Source organism: Mastigoproctus giganteus, chromosome 9, assembly GCF_048544385.1.
Source record: "Mastigoproctus giganteus isolate SK-2022 chromosome 9, ASM4854438v1, whole genome shotgun sequence".
Lineage (NCBI taxonomy): Eukaryota > Metazoa > Arthropoda > Arachnida > Uropygi > Thelyphonidae > Mastigoproctus > Mastigoproctus giganteus.
The window spans coordinates 15,264,921-15,289,885 of NC_143583.1; positions in this window are offsets into that span (position 1 = coordinate 15,264,921).

The following is a 24,965-nucleotide window of genomic DNA, read 5'->3' on the forward strand; positions in this document are numbered from 1 at the left end:
ATGGAACATAGTATATACCCAAAATTAAAGTTTAATCAGTTACTGTGGGGTGGGAAGTTCAAAGAACTCACCCACGTACACTCAAAAAATAATGTATCAAAATTTGGTCCTAAGCGTTGGGGTTTAACATTTTGTTTTTCACCAAAGCAACTAAGGCTATGAAACATTAGGTGTCTGTAAAATTGACTGCTGTCGATTTGCTTATTTTCCTTGATGAAAATATCGCGTGTCAGGGGAGACCGTGTTACTATCAAGACCGACATATTTATCTAAAATCTGAAAACAGCCCATAAAAATGACTCCCGTTTTTAAGGGATTCGAACCTGGGCCTTTTCCATACAAAATTACATGAGTGGAAGAACAGTGGCTAAACCGTTGTGGTTTTAGCCACTGTTCGCGAATGATAAGTGTTGCTAACTGGACCCCTGCTTCGACTGCCTAACCCAACGAACACTCCATTAGTAATGAGTAAAAGAATAAGAGAAGCTTTCCTCAATATGATAAGTAGAACACTTCCGTGTGATCATACGAGTATTCTACATATCATATTGAGATAAACCTCTCTTATTCTTTTACAAATATTGAAATCAACAGAGAACGTATTGACCATCACAGCTCTGGTTTATATTATCAAATTAGTAATGAGTGAATTTGGAAAATAAATCTCTTTAAATTTTAGCAAACACCAAGATCATATGTGACCCCAAGAAGGAGTTATTCATGATCCTTCAACTACCACAAAACAACGCCAGAAAACAGGTTTAATTTTATTCCAAGGGATTATTCTTAAAATGTGTTATGTATTTGTTTTATCTTAACTGTTTTCTACACTGCTGTTGTTGGGGACGGTTAAGATTTGAATTCGGGGATGGAGAAAAATGTATTCTGATTTAAAAAAATATTACGCTACCTTTTTCCTAGGGAATACATTCGAGTGAAATTATATGTTTAGAAATATCTGTTCTGGTAGTGTGATGGATTGTAATACATATTTCTTGTTCCTTACGCTCACTGCTTCTAGTATCTTTGAAACCATGATTTATTTCCTCTGTTTGAAATGTTTTTCCCTGTCTTAGAGAACTGTTTGCAGAGAAGCTTTGTCAGAAATTGTATTTAAAACAAGAGAGTTTTCCTCATGGAATTTTTAGATCTTTTATAAGGAGGGCATGCACGTGCTCGCTTCCAGGGTAGGAAATAAAAAAAAAAACATACTGGAACAAAAATATATAGAGGTAAGAAGTAATCTAAGGTACTTATTCGTCAAAAAGGTCTTCTTACCAAAACAATAGATCTATTGCATTTTGAAGTTGGAATGAGCAGACATGACCCCCATGTTACGTTGAATATGGGATAGTCTACATATTTTGGATAAAGAGTGTATAATAGGAAAAGGAATTTTGCTATTAAGCGTTGGATTATCGTGTTTATAACTTCCGTGCGTTCACTCCGGCAAATAACACAGCGGATATAATCACCGTCCTCCCACACCACGTGGAAAAGGCCAAGTTCGAATCCATCAATGAGGCAAGAAAATTTTTGACCTTTTTAGAACGTTGCTGAGTTCATCACTCTCAGAAAAGAGTTCCGGGGTTTCGTCTAGCAAGCAGGGAAATAGACAACATAATAGACGAAATTTACAGGCAAAACACACTGATGCTTCATAGCCTTAGTTGCTTTAGTGGGTTCTGAGAATTTCTGACTATTTTCAGAAACACCATACAAGAAACCCCGCACTTCTGCTTGAGACTAGCCAATTTGCTATCTACTGCAACGGGATCTCGAAAAGTTGGGCAGATGGACTGAGAAGTGGAAATTGAAGTTTAACATTGACAAATGCAAAGTACTACCTATGGGTAGCAGTAACCCCAGACTAACATACCAACTGTGCGGTACTAGACTCAAGGTAGTGGAGAATGAAAAAGACCTGGGGTAGTTACGCAGTCAGATATGAAATTTTCAGAGCAGTGCAGAAAAATATCCAAGAGAAGCTCATGGGGTCTTGTAAGTGATAATCAGGAACTTTGCTAGCAGGGATAAGTAGGTGATTATGTCTTTGTATAAGGCAAAGGAGGCCTCCGTAACCGAGTGGTCAGGAACGGGAGTGCAGTAGCACACGCTCTTTGAGTAAACCGGGGTTCAAGCCCCTGACTGTTGAATACGGTCGATCTGCCAACCAGCACCTGACCAGCGTGGCAGATTATGGTCCATTTCCCTCAGCATGAATTGTTGAGGAGGCTTCCATCCTGCAGTGGGTTGATAATGGCTGCACTTTACCTTTTTATAAGGCAATGGTGAGGCCACACTTTGAGTACTGCATACGTGTCTGGAGGCCTCATTTTAGGAAGGATGTAGAGTTGCTAGCATGAGTACAGAGAAGGGAAACAAAGTTGATGAGGGGAACAATAGAATGCTCTTACCAAGAAAGGCTTAAGTTCCTCAAATTGCAGCGTCTCAACTAGACACCTGCGAGGTGATTTGATTGAGGCTTTGAATGGTTTTAGCATCGTGGGATTCTTCCTTTTGCTTAGATTACGAACCTGAGGGGACATAAATTCAAATAGGAAAAACAGTTGTAGAATAGATGTCCGTAAATTTGCCTTTAGCTAGGGGGTAGTGGATTGCCGGAACAAATTTCCATCTGTTGTTATGGAAGTTGACAGCTTAAATAAATTCAAGGAAGAACTGGACAAACTTTTGGAGCGAGCGAATGGATGGATGAAATGGGTAGAGTGTTTTTTTTTTTTTTTTGGATGATGCTCTATAAGCTTGCTTTCTTGTATCGCATGCCTGTACTAATGCTAATGCAAATCCCTGGGTTCTGAGAATTGCTGTCTATTTTCGGGATGGAAAACCGTAGAGGAACCCCGGCTCTTCTGCTTCAGAATAGTCAACTTAGTTTCTCCCCTTTACGATTCAAACACAATTTCTGCATATATGGAATTGACATGCCAGAGATTTATTATCATATTTATTTTTATCTTTTCATTTCATATCCTGAGAATCATGAATAAGAAATCCTTTTATATTTCCTTAAATATTCACAATTGTAAAAATAAATGTATATTAGATTTATTTTTATAACCTATTAAAGGAATATAACTTATAAAAAGAAACAAAATTTATACATTTATTATAAAATAAAAATCTTTCAGCAAAGGCCCTTCTTGTGTCGTAGGAATCTTACAAACCTTTTTAATATAAATATACATTCAAATAATATTAAATATATAAATACATAATTGAAATAAACAACGCTTGTGTTGGATAAGTACTCCTTGAGTTAGAGTTTATATCTGCAGCAAAGATTATGCTATTTTATAAGCAAAAGTTAAGAATTTCAGGAAAAATATTACAAACCATGAAGTAAGGATGAGAGAATAAATAAATCTGATTAAATCTTTTGAAAATGAATTTGGGAGGCAACAAATGGATTTATAATGACTTAGAAATCTCAGGATGTGCATGAAATGAATTTCGCAAAACCACAAAGTGAATTCACCGGGAAAGTAAGCAAATATGGAATGAGATTTGGTCTGTTTACGCGATCCACATAAACTGCAAGTAATGAAACTCATCTCCGTCATCCGAACCTCGAGCATAAATTTAATCAGGTGGGCATAATAATTTGCAGTATAATGGATGAAAGTCTTATCGCACAAAAGGCGAAGAGTCTTGTTACCAGATTAAGTTGCTCGCTTAAAGCAAGTTAAATGAAAACAAGGCAATCTGAATCCCAAAGAATACTAAATTTAAAAGAAGAAAAACGATTCACCAGTAGCCATCACTTTTGTATTTAATAATTTACAAAAATAACTGCGAAGAAGAATTTAAAGCTGTATCTGAGAAAGTAACGGCTTAAATTTATATTTTGAATTATCTAGAGATTAGGGAAGTTGTAAAAAATTGGCTTACGAAGTTCCTATGAGATAATTTGTATACTGGAAGACTATTAGCGATTCTATGTAGTATTACTAGGTATAGTCTAACAGTAAAATTCATTCCATTGAAGCCTTGTATGGGGACACAGTCGCTTTTGACAGTATCCTTAATACATTACATATGTCTTTCTCATTAGGTTTTTGTTGTTTCATTTACCGTTGAGATAAACTCCCCATAAAGGTAATGAATACTCAAAAACATAAATACTGTTAGAGAATTTCAAATATTATATTGTGCAAACCCATGACTAATTGTACTCAGATAATCTTATTCAGTTCCAATCCATTTAAAACTCACACAGACCCTTCTTGCGAGACTAGCATTGTCTGCTTCCGTTGGACAGCGCAATTATCACCCCTCTTTCCCTGACACCTCATCTCGAATTCGCAAATGGATCATTCCTTCGGTCTCTATCAAATGAATAAGATTTCATTTGGTTAAAAGCATTTTCTTGTAAATAAAATCACACTCTCGTTGCATTAAATCATGGTATCATTATCGTAACCATGTTGGAAAGGTTAGATTTATAACTCCTTTTGGTGTATTACGTATCACAGATTACACTCCCGTTAATGCGAATTCCGAGAGCCATCAGCAAAGCAGAGCGTCAAGCCTTGTTTGTCCTACATAAATAAATGAATGCCCATCGTCTGCTTGGTGGATGAGCAGACGATGGAGATCACGTCATATTACGTCTACGAGGGTGTTCTGTAGACCAAGACCTTTTCCATGTACAATCTTTTCCAAGGCAATCCAGACAAAGAATAATTAAACGAATTGCTTCTTTCTTTCTGCTTGTTAAGACGATCAAATTATTTATGAAGCTTACCTCCAGCTTCCCTAAATGTGCGTTACTGTTTATTAAATAATTGAATTTATATTTATGTGAAAAAATAGAGAAAACCTGCAAAAAGGAATTAGAGAGTGCCCACAATATAATGGCGCCTCGTGTGCTGAACGTACCGCTCTTCACAGGTAGATCCATGAGATTTGTATCAGTATACCTGAACCTGGGGATTCTGACACCACAAAATGTTCGTATTGGGTGCCCTAATACATCTGATTATAGTGTATATATTTTACTTTTTCGAAGCTATTGCCTATACATATACACGATGTGTAAAGTTTAGCTTTTAATAAGAGAAATCGACTGCTCTTTATCAGATGAGTTTTAATATTTCTTATTATTTTACAATACAACCTTTTCTTAATATTTCGGTCTAAAGAGCCTTTATTATACCGTTATTTCGAATGAAATCTCCGCTTCGAGTTTAATGAAAATGAGCCCAAATTCTCGGCACTCATGTACATCTATTAAAGCTACATCAGCATGGTGGCATATTAGGTGAAATATTCATAAGTAAACATGCAACCCCAATTCCACTTATTTTTAGAACACGGCTTAAGAGAAAATTTCACCTCGCCCATAAAACATTTCGCTCTTGAAGGCAACAAAATTACGCTTTGTAAGAATTGCAAACAACAACTGTTTCCAGTCGGGTTTCTAAATTTAACTCCTGTGCATGTAGAGATATGTTTATGAATATTTTAAGTGTGTTATTTGCTTTCCACTGGTAGAAATCGAAATCCAGGACGCAAAATACATTAAAGTGTAAGAAAACCATGAAGAAAGAAAGAAGAAGTATATAGCCGAGGAAATATTATTGATCTCCACAGAATTGCCAGGGTTTATTACCAGTTTCTGTTATGCTGTGGAGTAATGCATGGGTGGAGAGGAGAGTCAACGTTTGCAATGCATATTTGTAGCTACACATTTCATGCTATAGAATGGCCTTCCCCGACAGTACTTTAATTCAAATTGATTATGCGTTGGAAATTAACTTGCCAAAGATTCGAAAAGTTAATATTTTCAATTTTCCCATTCTAAAGAGAAATTCTTAAAATATGACACCAGAACGAAGCCTAGGTAAAATACAAGGAGTTTTAGCACGTTCGCGAATTCAAAAAGCGTGGACTGTCTTCACTATGCCCGTCTGTCTATACGCATGTAACAAGTCTACTTCCAGTAGACGGAATTTCATGAAACTTTATATATTCGGTCTTTTAGGAAAGTCTGTCGAGCCACCCAAACTTTAATTAAAATCGGACCAATAATTCAGGAATTTATTTTTTTAATAAGGTTTCAGATTTCCTCATTTTTAGCGGTCGACAACCTGTTTCCGTATTCATTGCTATTATTATTCACTGTAAGTATAAAAATTTTCCATATATGGAAAATTTAGAAAGCATCACATCACTGGCATGTGGCAGAAAGTCTTCCTCTGTACCACCAGGTAGCACGCATGCATATGGTTACCGAAGCATATTACCATATGTAAATGGCAATATGCTTCTGATGTCTGCTCATTGTTCGAGAACGAAAAATCAGATCGAAGCCAAATATTCGGCATATTACTTTGGTTAGTAGAAAGGTTTTCAACTCAACTACAATTACAAAGGAAAACTATTTGGTGAAAGAATACAGAACCGTAAGGATAATTGCATTATACAAGGGGGTATAAAATGTTCGTTCTCTGACCGAGATAAAACATCAGTAGGAAGTTGCCGTTTTTTTAATATAAGTTCTCTGCATATTCAATAACTAACATGTGAAATTTCATTCCGTAGGTGATCGTACACCAGAGGTGGAGCCCAGAACCTGAGGAAGGATGCTATGGTTGACAAAGTGGAGTTTCGAACAGTGATCAAGTTTCTGCATTTGCAGGGCAAGAAAGCTCAGGAAATTGACGAAGAAATGAAAGCTGTGTATGGGCAGAATTGTCCATCCTATGACACTGTAAAAAAACGTGGAAACGGAAGTTCCAGTGTGGTCGTACAAGTGACCGTACTGGAACTTCCGTTTGCTTCTCTTGCCTTCCTTCTCTTGGCTCATCAAAGTGTCTTCGACGAGTCAAGAGAAAGAAGGCATCACCATCCACAGACAATGAGACGGTTGCAAAGTGTGAGCAGCTGGTGCTGAGTCACAGACGTGAGACAATTCATTTCATCGAAAATGCAATGGGAATTAGTTATGGGTCTGCCTGCAGCATTTTACATGACCATCTGCTCATGTCTAAGGTCTCCGCACGATAGGTTCCAAGATTGCATTGCTGACGCCTTTGCAGAAGCAATGTCGAATGTAATGTTCTCGCTATCCATTGGATTTGTGTAATGCGGATGTTGAGAACTTTTTTGATCGGTTGGTGACAAATTACGAATGCTAGGTGTACTAGTATGATCCATAGACTAAATATATGTCAAAGCAGTGAAAGCGCACCTCTTCCACATCTCCCAAAAAGACAAAGACCACTACATCTGCGAAGGTGATGTTGTCCGTGTTTCGGGACAAAAAAGGGCTTATCCTGACTGATTATCTACTTTGCGGTTCCACATTTACATGAAAATACTACATAAATCTTTTTAAAAAGTTACGCGATGCTTTGAAGATGAAAAGGTATGGAATGTTAACCAAAGGTGTCAGTGTTCTGTCAGACAATGCACCGGCTCACACGGCCGTTGCCACCACCAACTTTGTTGCCCAGTGCGGCTTCTAATTAATGCATCACCCATCCTATTCTCCTGACCTAGCACAGTCAGACTTTTTGTTTCGAGAAATGAAGAGCCTATTGCGTGGACGCCACTTTTGATTCGTCTCAGGAAGTCATCAATGAAGTGGAATCGTGGTTTCAGGCAAAAAGTACGAACTTCTATGATCAAGGTATTAGGCAACTGATTCATAGATGGGAGAAATGTGTTACATGGAAAGTATATAGAAAAGGATTAAAGTGCCTGTGAAGTTTCACCTTTCTAGGGCTATTATTTATAGGGAAGGGTACGAATGTTTTGATACTCCCTCGTATATATATATATATATATATATATATATATATATATATATGAATAAAGGTGGTGTAAAGACTTATGCTAATATCACTGAGGGTACGTTAAGAGTTCAGGGAAACTGCAAGTAAGAGGCGAGAAGAGTAATATAGATCCACGCTTATCTGATAATATAGGTCAAAGTAATGTTTGAACTCATTTCAGAATTCCTGTTCTTGCTGCAATAGCCGATGTTGACAAGATATTCTGAGTGTAATAATATTTCTAATGAGTAGAAGAAAAAGCTAATAGAGAAACAAACCTGTATTACTTCAAGGAATGTGTCAGTGTAGAAAACTATAAAAGAATACTTAGTCTTAACTGTGTCCACAGTAATGTGAGGAGAGTTGTCAATAAAGTGGCTGAATTCGAACTCCTGGTTAGAGCAACTAATGCTGATATAATAGGGCTAAGAGAAACCTCTCTTCTCCGATGGAGACTTTTTCTTGATATCTGTGCATTGCTCGAGAATGAAAACTCAGATCGAAGCCAACTTTTCAGCGTATGTTTCTTTGGTCATTAGAAAGGTTTTAAGCTCAATAATAGGGCTAGAAGAAACGTCTCTTCTCCGATGAAACTTTCGCTCGATGTGTGTGCATTGCTCGAGAAGGAAAAGAAGTCGGATAGAAGACAAATATTCAGCTTGTTTCTTTTGTCACCAGAAACATTTTCAACCCCATGTTGTTTGACATTATAGGAATGCAAAGTGGGGTGATCTAAGCGATTTCTATTCTTCTTTTCATTGATTGGATTACTGTTTTGTCTTATGATGTCAATGTTTGCTCAGATCGTGTCATTGAAATTATTCTTGTTGGGATCAAATCCTTTATTCCATACTCCACCTTAAAATATCCGCCTTTATGTAAACCTTAGTTTTTCAATAAATGTGCTAAGGCTATTCAAGATACGAATGTTACATATCGGAATTGGCTTGCATTCAAATCTCCAGGTTCATTTTCTGTCTATACCAAAGCTCGCAACAATTATAAAGCCGTTAGTAATCAATTGAAGATAGAGTTTGAATAGGTTAAGATTATAAAATGGTAGTTAAGCAATCTGGTTACTTGCCAAAACTACAAGCTGCAACTTCAGCCCACCTCTATTTCCATCTCCGTCAATACTGGACGGTTCCATTGCCATCTGAGCTAAAAATAAAACTGACCTGCTAGCATAGTACTTTTCTTCAAACTCGTGTATTGATGATCTTGGTAAACCATTTCCTACCATTCCCAGTACATTCCATTCAATGCCTCCATCAGAAGGCTGTCCGAATAATTTAGACCAGACTTAATGCCAAGAAAGCGTCGGGTCCTGATGGTATTTCTCCACTTGTTCTCAAAACATGTGCTCCTGAGCTTACTCCTGTTCTGCGAAGCCTTTTTACATCTTCTTATTACACCAGCGTTTTCCCTTCTGCTTGGAAATTTTCTTATATTCAGCCAGTTCCTAAATAGGATGAAAAATCCCTTCTACCCGATTATCGTCTCATGCGCTTACTTCTACTTTTTCTAAATTAATGGAGAAATTTTTCATTGTTTTCATTTTCATTCATACTTTTCATTGTTTTTATAAATCATTCTTCCTTCTTTCATCTGCACCTCCAATATTCAAGTTGCTCTCTATGCAGATGATCTTAAGATCTACTCAGCAGTGAAGGAGATAACAGATTCTCAACAGCTTCAATGCGTCCTCAATAAATTCTCTCTGTGGCTATCTCTGAATAAAATGACATTGAGCTGCTTGAAAGGGTCTAATTAAGGGAAACAGCAAAAGAGCGACCGAATAAGGAAAAATTCCGATTATGTGGGCTACTGAGATTGGCAACCAGGCACCTTAGATGGGACTTGCTTGAGGTTTATAAGGCTCTGAGCGAGGTTACGAAAATGAATGAAGGCGAAATTTTCATTATTTTAATGTATTCCAGAACCAGGCCCATAAATTCAAATTACAAGGAAAGAGGTTTTGACCAGATTGTAGGAAGTCTTCATTTAGCCAACGAGTTGTTGACTGCTGGAATAAGATGCCTCCCGCAAGTAGTTGAGGCTGAGAGTTTGAAGAACTTCAAAGTTCAACCGGATAGTTACTTACTTGAGGAGGGAAGTGCATAATTTGTAATTTTTGATCTAATTTTGAGCAAAAGTCTGTGGCTTCCTTGAACTATATTGCTATCATAACACTAATACTAATTTTACGACCCAGTTGCCTTCATTCTTTATTGTAATATTGTCCAAAGATCAGTGATATAAACTAAGTAACACCCCTATGGATCAACTGCGACAGAATCAATATTTATGATCCTTAAAAAGATTGAAGTTTAAAAGATAGAGGGGAAACGTGCACTTACTGGGTCTACCCATTATTTTTTGAGTTTTGAGGACGTTAAAGTAAGGGCAACAGGTTGATACGAATGACGTTGAAACACTGTACAACAGGAAATCACCAGTAAAATACAAATGTTAAAAATGGTGTCCTAAAAACGGAAATTTACTCCATAGCTTAGAAATTAAGAGACATGCTACCTATCCATCCGACGCAAATCTAATCGAATCATATTATATTGTCGGCTAAATAACAGTGACATATCTTGAACTTTCGAAGTGGTCTTTATTATTTTGGCAATTTAACATTTAAAACATACAGAGGTATAAATTTTAGAAATTTCTCAGTTATTTTTAGCAATAAATTCTTTTAATAAAAAAAATATTGCGCAGTAGTTGAATAAAGAGTAATAATTTGATGAGTATAATTATTTTTTTAATTAAACGAATATTGATTAAACAATACAAACATAAAAATTATAAAAAAAAAATTAAAATTATCAGATAGAAATAAAATATATAAAAGAATCGTACTGAAATAAGAGTAATTTATATTAACTTTATATTGCTGTCCATTTTTCGAAAAAACAAAATTTCATCAAAAAAGAATAGGAATTCAATTAAAACTGAGAATGTGTTGAAAGTATCGGCCTTGCTTATATATAAGACAAATTCATTTGTACACATTTCTACCAGCAAAAAATACTTACCTTTCTCACTCTCTCTAAATCAGTAAACCTTAAAGACCAAAGATTATTCGCCACTTCTGTGTGGCTTCTGATTACAATCTGTTTATATTCTATAACAGCTGTAAACTGTTTCGTATGCAAATTAGAATGTCTTGATGTTATTTTTAATCCCATAACAAAAATCGAGTTCTTAATGATGCGGTATGGAGAAGGCGTCCATCAAACGTGGCTTTACAATTTGACCTATATAAGGAAATGAGAATGACGAACCACCTTTTGTGTTGTGCTGAGAAACATTAAAAAATATTCCGCCCAAGTCGTCTTCTCATATCGACAAACTCATTAGGGATGGCGCTAGCAGAGAGAGTGTGTTATCTAGCACAATACCATCTTTGTTGTCGCGTTCCCACCACTGGAAGAGATGACAAAGAAATTTATTGATAGCTTCAAGATCCAATGTGCTAGAACATGGGCAGTTAATGTACGCCACTCTTCCATTGTCACCTCTCATGTTAAGTGTCTTCAATCTTATTAAACATGCTTTCCTAGCTTCTTACTTTATAGTAATGTTTCGCAAACAACCATAATTCGCTGGACGGAATCTTGGCCTCTTAATGCCAAAGGGATAGCGTAAAGTAGTTAGTGGAAATGGGGACATCAGCAAAATTTATAGGACACTCTTACGGTATCTTGATAGGGCAGCTTGGTGTGAAGTGATGGCGAAATGTCGGTGTGTTAAACATACACAGAAGTCCTTTGGGCGACAAAGAAAGGTGAACTTGGTTTATCAACATTTAATTTTAAATGAGAGTGTAGTCATATATAAAGAAGAGATTGATCTCACTACTACGTGCACCGGAAAATTTTTTCACTGCTTAGGGAAAGTTAGACGGTATAAGCTCATTGATGGCTTTCTCTGATACGGACAAAATAAAAGTTGGAAATGAGAACATATAATTAAGAAAACCATTAACACTTACATCGGATAATTTTTCACTTCAACGTTTAGTGAAGTTAAAACAATAATATATGATTGAAATAGTTTTCGATTATGGCGTGCAATTTATTTGTAATACTAGTCATCACCTGTGTGACCATTTTACTCTTCCCTCATTGATGGGCAGCTATTTATGAGATAAAACATTGCTGAATTATGAAATGCTGACTCTGACCCTGTTATCTATAGGGTCAATAAAAGATTGTTTTGATTCCGAAATGATGAATATTTGTATTCAAATTTTTATTGTGATTTAAGAGACTTTTTAAGCACCGGTGTATTTGCTGCCTAAGGTGTTATTTTAATTATTCAGTGTTGTTTTCTTTCCATTCTTTTTCTTTAGGTATCGGAAGGGCTTTTACTCAGAAAAAAAGTCATTTTCTAATATAAACCCGTATCATATGTAAGTAAAGAATTTTAATGTCTAATTACATGTATTTGGAAAAAAGGAGACAACCAAGTAAATATTTGATGAACCCCTCCACTTCAAACTTTCATTTTAATCTACATATTAAATAATAAAATTGTTTACTTACCTTTATAGAGTTGATAAAAAACCCATCGCCTTTATAACGTGGCTTTCAAATGCCATTTTTCCCTTAGTGTTCCGAATAAAGATGTTCTATTCACACACTGCAAGAACAAATATGTAAAAATCAACTACTTTGCAAAACGCTAATGTACTTCATTTTGCTAACGAAGCTTAAAAGAAAAAAGTCCTAAATCTAATTTATATCCTTATACTAGTTACAATGGGTCATCGGTTTGTTTTTCTTCTTAGGTCTTCTATTAGCTTCCACTTGGTTTTTCTTTTTACTGTTTTAGTGTTAACAGAACTGGACAAAAAAAAAAAAAATGCAATACTTAAGACAGTTTGAAAATGTTTATTCAGAAGTAGGCAGCATATATATTTTAAGTTTTGTCAACACAGTAATGCATTAAAATGAATTTTAAGAAATGATATTTGTTGTAAGATTATAGACACTTTGCAAAAGCTAAAGAAGTTACACATTTTCAGAAATATGGTAGATCATCACCTGCCACATTCTCAAGGAGCTGCAATGCTGTGTGAAATTTGAAACTGCTACTCTGTGAAACCGCTACCCATACGCAAGAATCCCAGATGTGAATTATCTACAAATAATCCAGTCAATTCTTAAGCGCAAACATCTAATCATGTAGCATGAAAACTATAGCAGTACGTGCAACATTAACACAGGGGGACCATAGAGTGGTATTTTGTCTGTTATCCTGTTTGCAGCAGCACTGGAGTCACCCTTGGCAACGCAACCCGATGTTCATTCCTCTGTTGAAGATTTAAAACTCTGTGTCACAACTTCTGATTCGACAGAGATCTATATGCTACGCAAGGCAACAAGGCAAACTTTCATGGCCCAACTATTAGAAAAAGTTACATCTCATACAGATTTAAGCCTGATATGGAATGGTCTAACATTAGGCAGCATCACATCAACACCAGATTTTATTAACTGGCACGCAAGACACACAATAATCGAAGGCCTTATCTAGAAAAATAATGTCAAGAGAAGACCTATAGTGTGACACTAGCAGAAACGTATATACAATTCTGTAGTTATAATAACAAAGTCAATGATAATAATAAAGAGCCCAATTAGCTCAGTGGTTACGACGCCAGAACACAGATATCATAGATCGCAGTTCAAATCCCGCACCAAGAAAAAAAAAAAATATGGCGAAAGTCGCCTCAACCGACCTACCTTCCCTAACGTTACGTGCCGACTGAGGCAGAGAATGGCGTCGTTTAATATCGCTCACAAGAACTAGCACCCACCAATGAATGCCAAAGCTATAAAGCTCCACCTCCATATCTAGATGAAGACGAGAAGTAGAAATATTGAACACGTTACATCGAGTGTAGCGCAGGTTAAAGTCACTAGCGTACATGTCTAAGGCAGAGGTTCCAAAAGTGGGACACAGTCTGCCGCGGGCGATAGTGTGGTAAGTGACGCTGTCTCCCGTACAGTAACCACAACTGAAGGGCAAGAACACCCAGCCCAGCCAAGTGCTTCCAGCGCAACAAAGCATGAATGGAGCATCAAAATGAATACCTTCATCATGCGAGCATACTACAAAATTGTTGTAGGGCTTTAGGAGTATCAGCTACTAAGGCCATATTGCTCCGTGTATATTCTCTGTAAAGTGCGTGTGTTCAGAGGTCGATTTTCTGTTCACTGGACGAAAAACCCGATTTTCTGGGAGAAAAAAAACAAACAAACAATGAGACTCGCAAACTCAGCCACGGATTTAGGGATTTCCATATTATGGAAATCCCTAATGGAAATTTCCATAATATAAGAACGCAGGCATACGCCGATGATCTTATACTGATGCCGCAGGCTAATAGCAGGACACAGCTGGAGACCCATGCAAATCAGGCCATTTCTGTTCTGCAAGGATGGGCAAATGGGAACCTACTGAACATCTCACCGGAAAAAACACATTCAATACTCCTCAAGGGCTCCCTTGATCCCAGGGGCCTCCCCAGATCAAGATAAATGGAACAACCATTAAACTCCAAACAGAAGTCAAGTATCTTGACGTTATCCTCGATAGACACCTCAACTTCACACCGCATCTTAGTTACCTCAGAGTAAAATTCAGGAAATATTCCGGCCTATTCGCTAGAGTTACACGCAGAGACTGGGGTCTGAAGAAGAGGGTACTCGCCATCCTCTACAAGGCATTCTTCATCCCGGCACTGACTTATACAGCGGGAGCTTGGTACGCTAAGGCAAGCATTGCTGTTAACAGAAGGAAATTGGAAACCATCCATCGAATAATTCTCCTCACAACAACTAGAGCATGCTGCACGGTGAGCACCCACGCTTTCCAGGTCCTTGCGGGATGTCTCCCTCTGGACTTAGAGATTGTCGGCCGTGGGCCGCTGCACAAACACGCCAAAGGAAGGGTAATCACACATTTGGGATACACTACGGACCCAACTCTGACTAGACCACAGGAAAAAAGACGTCTTACAGACCACATGAGAACAGCGTGGCAGAATCGATGGAATGACTCCACTGAAGGCCGCATAACTAGAAGCTTCATACCAGACATTGGACGTGTTTACGCTATTTCCCCGACCTGGTACTCTCCTGGAATTCATACCACTTACCTGCTGACAGGGCATGGCTCCTTCAGGAAGAAGCTACATGATTTTGGAATCTCGGACATAGCGCAGTGTAGATGCGGACAGGAAGAAACTTGGGAGCACCTGCTCTATGAATGTAATATATATGAACACCTTCGTGGCCTGCTGTTTACCAAACTACGCTCCATCCTTAGAAATCAGGAGGACATAGTGCTGCAGGAAGAAGAAAACTATAAGGCTTTCACGCTTTTCGCTCAAAATCTCTTCGCGAGGCAAAGAGCACTCCCACCACCCTGAAACAATGGCGACCCAGATCCGACACCTTTCCGGGCCTGCTTTATCTCCTTTTCCCAGCGGGGGGGACACCCCTCTCTCCCCCTCTCCTTGCAAAACCCACTTTCCCTCTGGTGTGGCATGGGCATGCCCACTGAACATTTGGGGGCCACCTCCTCTATCGGTCCCTTTCTTCTTTTTCTACCCTCCAGCCTTCCTTCTCCCCACCCAAATCTGTCTACCTTCACAGCGCACAGCCCTATATGTCAAAATTGTAACTACACCAAAATTGCTTGCCCGACCCTTTTCGGCCAAAAAATAAAACTCATCCAGCGTACAATCCATTCTCGCTCTTAAGGCAAATCTCTATGACCAAACAAAGCACCAACAGCGATTAAAGCAATGTCTCTTTTTTTTTTTTTTTTTTAATATAGGTCCTAGCAATTGAAATCTGAGTAAAGTAGGTGGCAGGACCTGCCAGAGTACTGATTCCTTATTGGTAACACCTAGCTAGCCTCCACGTGGCGCGGTATGGGCAACGTCGGGTCCCATCAGGGGCCCGATGGCCAATAAGCCAGATGAACAATGGGCACAACAGACTACACTATACACGATCCACACACTTTAAATCTCTGGCTTGACAGGGTACTGTCACTCGATACAGAGAACACCGCGGAGATGGGAGAAATCCCAGGAGCCGCAAGATCCTCAACATACCAAATACCAAACTCAGCCACGTTGTGAAAAAGGCCCATAAAATTACTCCAATCATCGACGGGACTCAAAGCTCAGGTCTTTTACACCCGGTGTGGGGAGGACGGCAATCCTATCAAATGTGCTATCCACGAGGGCATACTACGAAGTAACGAAGCTAAGGATAGACAAGACAATGTGCAGGGCAAAACTGCACACCAAGTTGTTCGATGGTTCCCTACTGTTCAGGTCACCGAACAGCGAATAGCAAACCAGCGACGGACCATTGCTCATGAAGAACCTGGCAGCTCCTGCAATTTTGGAAAAAAATAAAACAGGATGTGAGTGACCAACTACAATGAACAAAGAATATTGACAGAACCGAACCAGAAGTAAAGGAGGAACAGCAAAGTACCTAGTGGTACCACTAGGAGCAGCCGAAGTGGAAACACAGACAAGGTCGCGATATCCAGAATAGAAGAAGTCACTAGCAGAATTCGAGGGAATAGACCCCACAAAGATCAAGACCACGACGAAGCAGAGACCCAACAGAATGACAAGTCAGAGACTACCTCAATCGGCGAATATTACCAGTCGCTGATTCTTAGGTGATGCTATTATTTGAAGACCAATCCAAGATGTCTATTTTACAGGAGTTATCTACTTAAGAGAAATAACACAGGTTAAACAGTCAGGAATCAACACATACTTTTTATTTATTTATTATTATTTTTTTACTTTCTTGGTTAAGACAGTCTGGCTGTCTTTCTTGGGTAAGAGAGCTAGAGTGAGGAACACTGTCGTGTATTTGTGGAGTCACTGTACCTAGCAAAGTTGATCGGGAAGTGATGAATTTCTCTGCTTACGGTGGTGTCAAGTTTATGCTGCTTGTGTTGAAAAATCGACCACCAATTATTCTATGCTATACTCTATTAAATTGGTCTAACTGCTTTAGACGAACACTGAAAGGAAAACAGACCCCATTTCTAAAGAATAGTTCCTATCCAACGTATAACCAGTACCTCTTCACCAGTGCCTTGGGTTTAAATTCATATCTTCAGCGAACTCCAACCGCTTATACTGGAATCCAACAATCAGGCCCGAATCACAGAAGACCACCACTAAGTAAGGATGTACAAAGTTCCCGTATGAAAAAGGTAAATATGAAGATTGTTTAAACGTTATCAATTTCAATTAATAATGTGCAAAGCATTCTAATATTGTACATTTTCAGAACAGCATGTAGCATATTATTGGTCGTGTTATAAGAATGTATGTTCCAGGTGAAGCGAAATTTCCTAGAACCCACAAAAGGTTATTGCATTTAAAGATAGTGTGCATCATTAAAAAGTACAAATACCAATAACTTCCTTCATTGGATTAAGAAGAAAACACTTAAATTCGAGAATTATTTTCAAAATTTCTTATGAGGCAATAAAAAATATGCCAGTTCACTGTGATGTACCCACCGATTTCAGTAACAGGTCGAGGAACTACCTATGGCGCAGGTATCCTCAGAAGACAAATGCGTCAGACTATAGTTGTAAAATATCTTTAAGTACATAAAAAAGGAGCAGACTTCGGTGTTTCTTTGAGGTAATGAAGAGGTTTTAATTTTACTAAGAGACTATGGGAAGTAAAACGGGATGCTCTCCACCGTGTCGAGTGCTTCTGCTACACTACTAATGCTGTTACCACATAACAGCATAATAAACACTCGAACTGCCCCAAGAGGGTTTACAAGCAAGCTTTTCTAGCGGCGATCTCTAATGACCACCAAACGCCCAACTTGTTTCTCCCGTAACGAGGGTGTTCTGCAGGAAAATAATAGGAGCCAGCCAGGATGCGCGTAATCTGTGTAATGAAAGCCGTCTCTGTGCTGCCCCAAACCTGGGTCGGGAGAAGGGGGGGAACTCTTTCTTTTAATTAGTGGAAGCCGGCATTGTTGCTGATGGTGTAATTATTTACTCAAGGAGTGGAATAAATCGATCTGTTCCTTTGATGAGGGAAAATATTCACGGTTTTGTTTTGCGTTAAGGGCAATGAATTGAGAATTAGCCGTAAATTTCTGAAGTAATTTATAGAAGTGATCCCTTGCGGGGAAATTATGAAGTACGAATCCAAGTGAAGTTTTCGCATTTGGATTCATGTCATGTCCCTCCTATCTTGCTCCTCAATACCGTGAAGTACATTTATTGAATACTTTTTAAAATGCGTACGAATGTTTCTAAAAGTATTTCAATTTTTATAGCAACTATAGGCAAAATGTCTGCGGTCTTTGTTAAAATGCTGACTATTTTGTATTTTCTCTTCTTAGATTTATTACCAACAAAATACGGAGTAACCTGGAATGATGTGCACACATTTTGTTGTAAACGGCGAAATGGTACCCATAATTCAAAGCGTATAGAACATGGCGGCTGGACGGACGTTTGATGTTCGAATAACACAAAGCGATTTTAAAGTAGTACTGGAAATCCGGGAATGAGTGTGAAGTTCAAAGAATTTGGTCACAAAATGACCATCACGAAGAACAATTTCAAGAATTTGTGATAAACTTAAGACTTACTATGCAGGATTTATATAACCATAGATCTGTAAGATTCTGTTCATCAACAGGTAAAGAAGATATGGTGTGGCAGAGATCTGCACGATCACTCATCACGGAAATCTTCAAGGCGAGCTGCTTGTGAGAGTGGAATCAGCAAAGGAACTAAACATTCCATTATCAAGATAGCTAAGTGGGAAATATATGCCAAGAATACAAGAACCCTACACTCATTCAAACGAAATGAAGGAATACCCCTTGTCTTACAAAATTGTCCGGGCTCCTGGTGTGACACCCTGGGCAGCGATCGCTGAGAGGAATCCTAACTTGACTGGAATACAGATATTTTATCTCTGCTCTCCATGCACCAACATCATCTCCTCTCTGGGCGACTTCTACGCCGTTTCCCTGTACTGCACGCCGGGAGAGGACATCCTACCTGCGGTCCAGTACCTACAACATGTCTTAACAGAACTGGCGGGTGCAAAGATTGTCATCTGTGCCGACGTAAATTGCCGCTCCGCGCTCTGGCACAGTGATACCCCAGGGCGTAGAGCTGCTACAAATGGGCATGGGTTGGAGGAGTTCCTGGCCAATACCGGTCTGGAAGTCATTAATAGGCCCAACAACCTTCCAACGTTTTCCAGTTCACTTTGGGAAGACACGATTAACGTGACTCTCTCCACCAAGTTCTTTGCTAGGTTTCTGTCGGATTGGACCGTGCGGGAGGACTGGTCCACCTCAGACCATCGAGCCATACCTTTCAATATGTACAGATCGATCACTCAGTCCACAATTCTCAGACAGAAGCAACACAGATACGCTTTGAACAAAGCTGACTGGAACTTGTTTAAAGAAACACTCATCAATGAGATATTGCACCTAGAAACCGAGAACGTGCAAGATCAGCATCCAGACTCCCATCAGCGCAAGGTCACGGACATAATTACAAACGCTGCAAATACAGCAATAAAACGGAAAAATCCCATCCCTGGGGCTGTCCCTTGGTGGTCAGGGGGAGCTTCAGGCCCTCAGACACGAAGTAAACCAAAAGAGGCGTGCATTTCAACGGGCCAGGTGATCCTGGGCCCCCTGCAGAAATTGAATACCTCCGGCAGGGGTACAGGGAGACTCGAAACGCCTACAACGCGATGATCAGGCAGCGTAAAAGACTGTCCTGGGAGCACTTGGTATCAACAGGTGGTAACTCTGACCCCTGGGGTGTCGTGTTCAAGGTAACAACAAATAAACTGCCAAGAGGTGAAGTTATTCGCTCCACAATCACTCCACAAGGCCACGTGATCACCACCTGGCAGCATTCAATTTCAAACATACTTGATCACTCTCTCGAACAGCCACCAGATAACAACTCTCCAAAATAACAGCAGCTTTGCCTCGACAATAACAACTATAACTCAACATTCGTGGAAGAGCCTTTCACCGTCGAGGATCTCTCTATGGCCGATCGGAGACTAAGAAATAACAAGTCACCAGGCCTGGACATGCTCGAGCTGGAAATAATTAAAAAAGTTACCGAATTCGTTCCTGAAACACTGCTAAACCTCTTCAACCATTGCCTGCTAAAGGGATGGTTCCCAACTGATTGGAAAACTGCGTCCATTCGGCTCATAATCAAAAATCCAACTAAACCGCACTATCGATCTGACTCGTACAGATCTATTGCTGTCCTTTCTGTGCTCAGTAAGATCTTTGAGCAGCTCCTTAGATGGAGACTGGAAAACCACTACAATACTGCAGAGCTACCAGCAAGAAATCAATTTGGACTCAAGCCGGGCATGTCTACGGTCGATGCGCTGGAGACCATTGCCAATGCTGCCAGAAACTGCACCCAGAAGTACCTCCTCGTCATCTCCATCGACTTTGCTGGGGCGTTCGATACCTTATGATGGTCTAGTGTCCTCGGACGGCTGAGACGCGCTGAGTTCCCAGGAAATTTCTACAACTGCATTGCCAACTATCTCAGTGACAGGAGCATTGTGGTTCAGGCTCCCTTCTCCAGTGTTGAATGTCGTGTCCACCGAGGTTGCCCTCAGGGCTCTGTCCTGGGTCTCGTTTTGTGGAACTCTTTACTCAACGAGCTTCTCAGTATTGACTTAGGTGATGTCCAGACCTAGGCATACGCTGATGATCTCTCCCTGATCCTTGCAGGGGCTCCAGAGCTCAACTTGAAGTATCTGCCAACAGAGCTCTTACTACCCTGCAAGAGTGGGTCCGGAAAAACCATCTGAGCATCTCATCCATTAAACCCCAATACATTCTCCTGAAGGGCTGTCTTGATCTGCGGAGGCCGCCTCAAATCAAGACACACGGCACAACCATCAAGCTTGTTACCCAGCTGAAACTCCTTGACATTAGCATCGAGAGCAAACTAACATTTCTCCCACACCTCAACTATCTACAGAGGAAAATAAGAACTTACACTGCACTGGTTGCCGCCCCGGTACCATTTTGGCGGTCTGGGTGCACAGTGTTCTTATGGCTTTGATCTAGCGTTTATTAGAGTGATCTCAGTGTTCTAAGTGTTCTAATAAGACACTTCTTATTACTGTGTGGTGACTACTGCTGACTGGTTTGGCCTCACTTCCACGCAGCCCGGGGTGGGCGACCAGGGGACTCCTGGTCGGCTAAGTAGGCCTTGATCGACGGACTTTGTCGTTCAAAAGTGCCTTGTGTAGTGTGGGACTATTCTGGATACGAACATTGTGTTTCCCTATAGCCATTGTAATCAATAAAAGTACTGTTGCATAAATTGTATAATACAACCATGTCTACCAAGAATAAACTTTCTCTTAAGGCATTGGACAGTGCGGTGATGGACGTTGTTGTTTCTGGCGTTTCTGGCACTGCAAACGGCAGCGCGAGGATAGTAACATCAGGTACGGCACAAGTCGCTCAAGAGGAAGGAGATCCACAGGAAAACTTCAGAGACATGAAAGTTGTGCGTCAGCGACTCCATGACTACATGTTCAACGACTCGAACAAAGTCAACCGAGTGGCTATGTACGCCATTTCAGGAATGTGGGACAAGCTGGAAGCCAAGGCTATCGAAGTATATGCCGAGAACCAGTCGCTAAAGGCAATGTTGAAGAAGAGTCAATCCTCTGTCAACGTCGCGCCTACGTCGTACGCACGCAGATGTCGTGCGAAGCCAGAAGAGCTCAATTCCTAAGAAGTCGGTTGTGCACGCCGTTCTGATGAAGTCTGACTCAGATACTCTAAAGACCAGTGAGACCGTGAAACAAGTTGTTTTGCAGTCTGTGAAGCCTGTTCTGAAGAGCGTAAATGTTCAACGTATGAGAACTATAAAGGACACAGGAGTTGTGCTGGAGGTGACCAGCAAAGAGGACGCCCAAAAGCTTCTAAACTGTGAGATGATAAAAGCACAGGGTTTGAAGACCGAGGTCCCCAAGAAGCCCGGCAAACGTCTCATCATCTACGATGTAGATCCAGATGTCGAGAAAGAAGATTTCCTGTCTGAGCTGTACGAGCGTAACTTCAGTTCATGTGGTGTTAGTAGATCTCTCTTCCAGTCGAGTACCATCGTTCGATCGGTTGCAAAGGTTGTAAATAAGGACACTAAGAACTGCATCGAGGTTCCCACAGAGTTGAGGAATATCTTGATTGAGAAAGGCAGAGTATTCCTGCACTGGTCGTCTTACAAAGTCCGAGATATATACTTCACAGTGGAGTGTTTTAAATGTCTAGCCTTCGGGCACCAGGCAAAGTTCTGTAAATCCAAGACTGTGTGGTCACTGGGCTGGGGAGGGCCACTTTCTTATGGAGCCCAAAGAAGGCCAAGACGCCTACCTGTGTGAAGTGCGGAGGTGTCTCTGACCATTCTGTTCGTAGTAGGGATTTCCCTATCTCCAAGAACTACCTTGAGCAGATAAAAAGCGAGGTTGTTTATGGATAGTTTCCATAGCAGCCGCTCATCGAGTTCAGCTTCCTCTTGGTCAGTACTCTTCCTACTGCTCAGCAGACAGGTTATTTCGAGTTGTTTGTTAGGAGCATTAGCAACTAAGGCCATATTGCTCCGGGGATATGCGGTGGTCATTTCCTGACCTTTCCGCATCCTCCGTATTTGGTGGTCACGGGCTCGAACCCCGGTCTCAGCAGACAGGGTGGTGCTCTATTTTGAGTGTTGGTTTCTCCTAGTGCTGGCTGTTCATGGTTGTTGAAAGGCTCGGATTACCATATAATTGTTGTATATATATAAATAACTATAAATATGTGTGTTGTGCTTGGCACACTTTTGTAACTAAGTTTATTCCCGCATGTTAGCGGATGTTAGTTTTGATTTGCAATTGCTTGCCGTTGCCCTACTATGTTAAATGTAAAATAGTGCAAATATGTACATAATAATCCACCTTTAAATTGATTATAAATAGATTGTGGGTTTGATCAAAGCAATATGATCTTCAATTAAATAGTGTATAAAGTGTAAATTTGAAGGGTAGTAGCGACCTGCCTCCACGGGGTTATGATGATAAACTTTCTTACTGGTTTTCAGCAAGGAAGGCTAAATAGGTCGATGTAAATAGTTAAATTGCGTTGTTTCGCTTACTGCGCCGGAAACGCTTCAATGAGTGTACATATGATGATGCACTGGTTGCCAGGGTGACCCGCCGAGATTGGGTGCTCAAAAAAAAAAACGCACTCTAGTATTACTCTATAAAGCCATATTCGTACCGGTTATCACCTATGCTTCTGGCACATGGTTCACCAAAGCCTCCACTGTGGTAGGACGAAGAAAGCTGAATATCATTCAACGGCCAATTCTCCTTACGATAACCGGAGCATGTTGCACCTCCAGCACGCACGCTCTACAGGTCCTCGCCGGTGTACTGCCCCTAGACCTTGAGGTGGCCCATGTGGAGATGCTGTATGAGCTCAGCAGAGGAGTGTCTACTACCTTCATTGATTTTACCACGGATCCTGCTAACACCTATTCCAGTGAAAAAAAAAAAGCAGACTCCTAACCTACTTACAACAGACCTGGCAAGCTAGATCTCGCAAATTTATAACGGACATATTCAAAGTATATCCCAAATCACCATCCTAGTTCTCCCCAGGCCTTCTAACCATGTACCTCCTAACAGGGCATGGTGCCTTTCCAGCAAACTGAACTTTCTTGTACATTTCGACAGTTCCCTTTGTACATGTGGTGCCCAGGAGTCATGGAACCACTTGATGCATGACTGCCTACTATATGATGACCTTAGATCTTCTCTCATCACACAAATTCATTTCATGCCGAGAGACCAGGAGCAACATCTCCTGGAAGACCTCCACACCTATAGAGCCTTTTCTAACTTTGCTCAGGGCCTCTTCACGAGGCGGAAAACTCTACCACAACCTCAGAATCAGACCCAACCAGACAATGAAACGGCCTAATCAGCCATGTGTCAAGACCACTATTTGCTTCAGCATATTGCAATCTCCGTGAAGACTTTCAACCTGCACAATAATCGTGCCTTTACAATGCAGCCTCAATATAACCTCGATCTACCATGACTGCCGCTCCGGCTTCGCCCCCCACCAAGTTGACTCACCACTGAAATGACTCCACTATCTGGACGGGATTGACACTACCTGGATTTGACCCTCTCGGATTGACTCTACCAAATATATCTTCATACAGCTCACTACTGAAATGACTTCACCATCTGGACGGGACTTGTCTATCCCAGGATTGCACTACTCGAATTTGACCTCGGACTGGACTCTGCCAACTATGACTTCACGCAGCATTGCTGCTAATGCCACGTGGCGATCCTGAACCCATGCTCCCTTGCACGGCCCTGTTTCTCCCCTGTCCTCCTGGCGGGGGGGAGGTGACTTCCCCCTGTCTCCTCCCCGCCGCCCCCTCTTTCCTTCTGGTGGGGCATGGGCCTGCCTCACTGATTTTGGAGTCATCTACTCTATTGATCCTATACTTGTGTCTCTCACCCTCCCCAGCCTTCAGTCTCCCCTCCCCCTCTAGCTTTTCAACTAGCGTTCATCCCATGTCAAAATTATCCTAGCCCTACACCCAAAATTCTTAATTCCACACTGTATAACTTAATAAAATTCCTTTGGTCTGACCTCTACCACAACTCCCTTTTTTTTTTTTTTTTTTAAAGGTCCTAGCCACTGAAATCCCAGGAAATTAGGTGGCAGGACCTGCCAGAGTACTTATTTAAAAATACTGGTGTGCCTGGCTTGCCTCCACGGGGCTAAGTGTGGGCAACATTGGGCCTCAGTAGGGGTCCAGCGGCTAAATGGCCAGATGAACAATGGTACACGACACTACATCCAACAATATCCATACACTTTTAAATCTCTGGTTCTTAGTGTTCTGTAACACACGACAATGTAGATTACGCGAAGATGAGGGAAACCCCTGGTGCCATTAGACCCTAAACATAATTTACACTTTTTACAGAAGCCTTCTGTCTGCGCGTGTAGCATAGTGGTATTGTCACCGTCTCCCCAC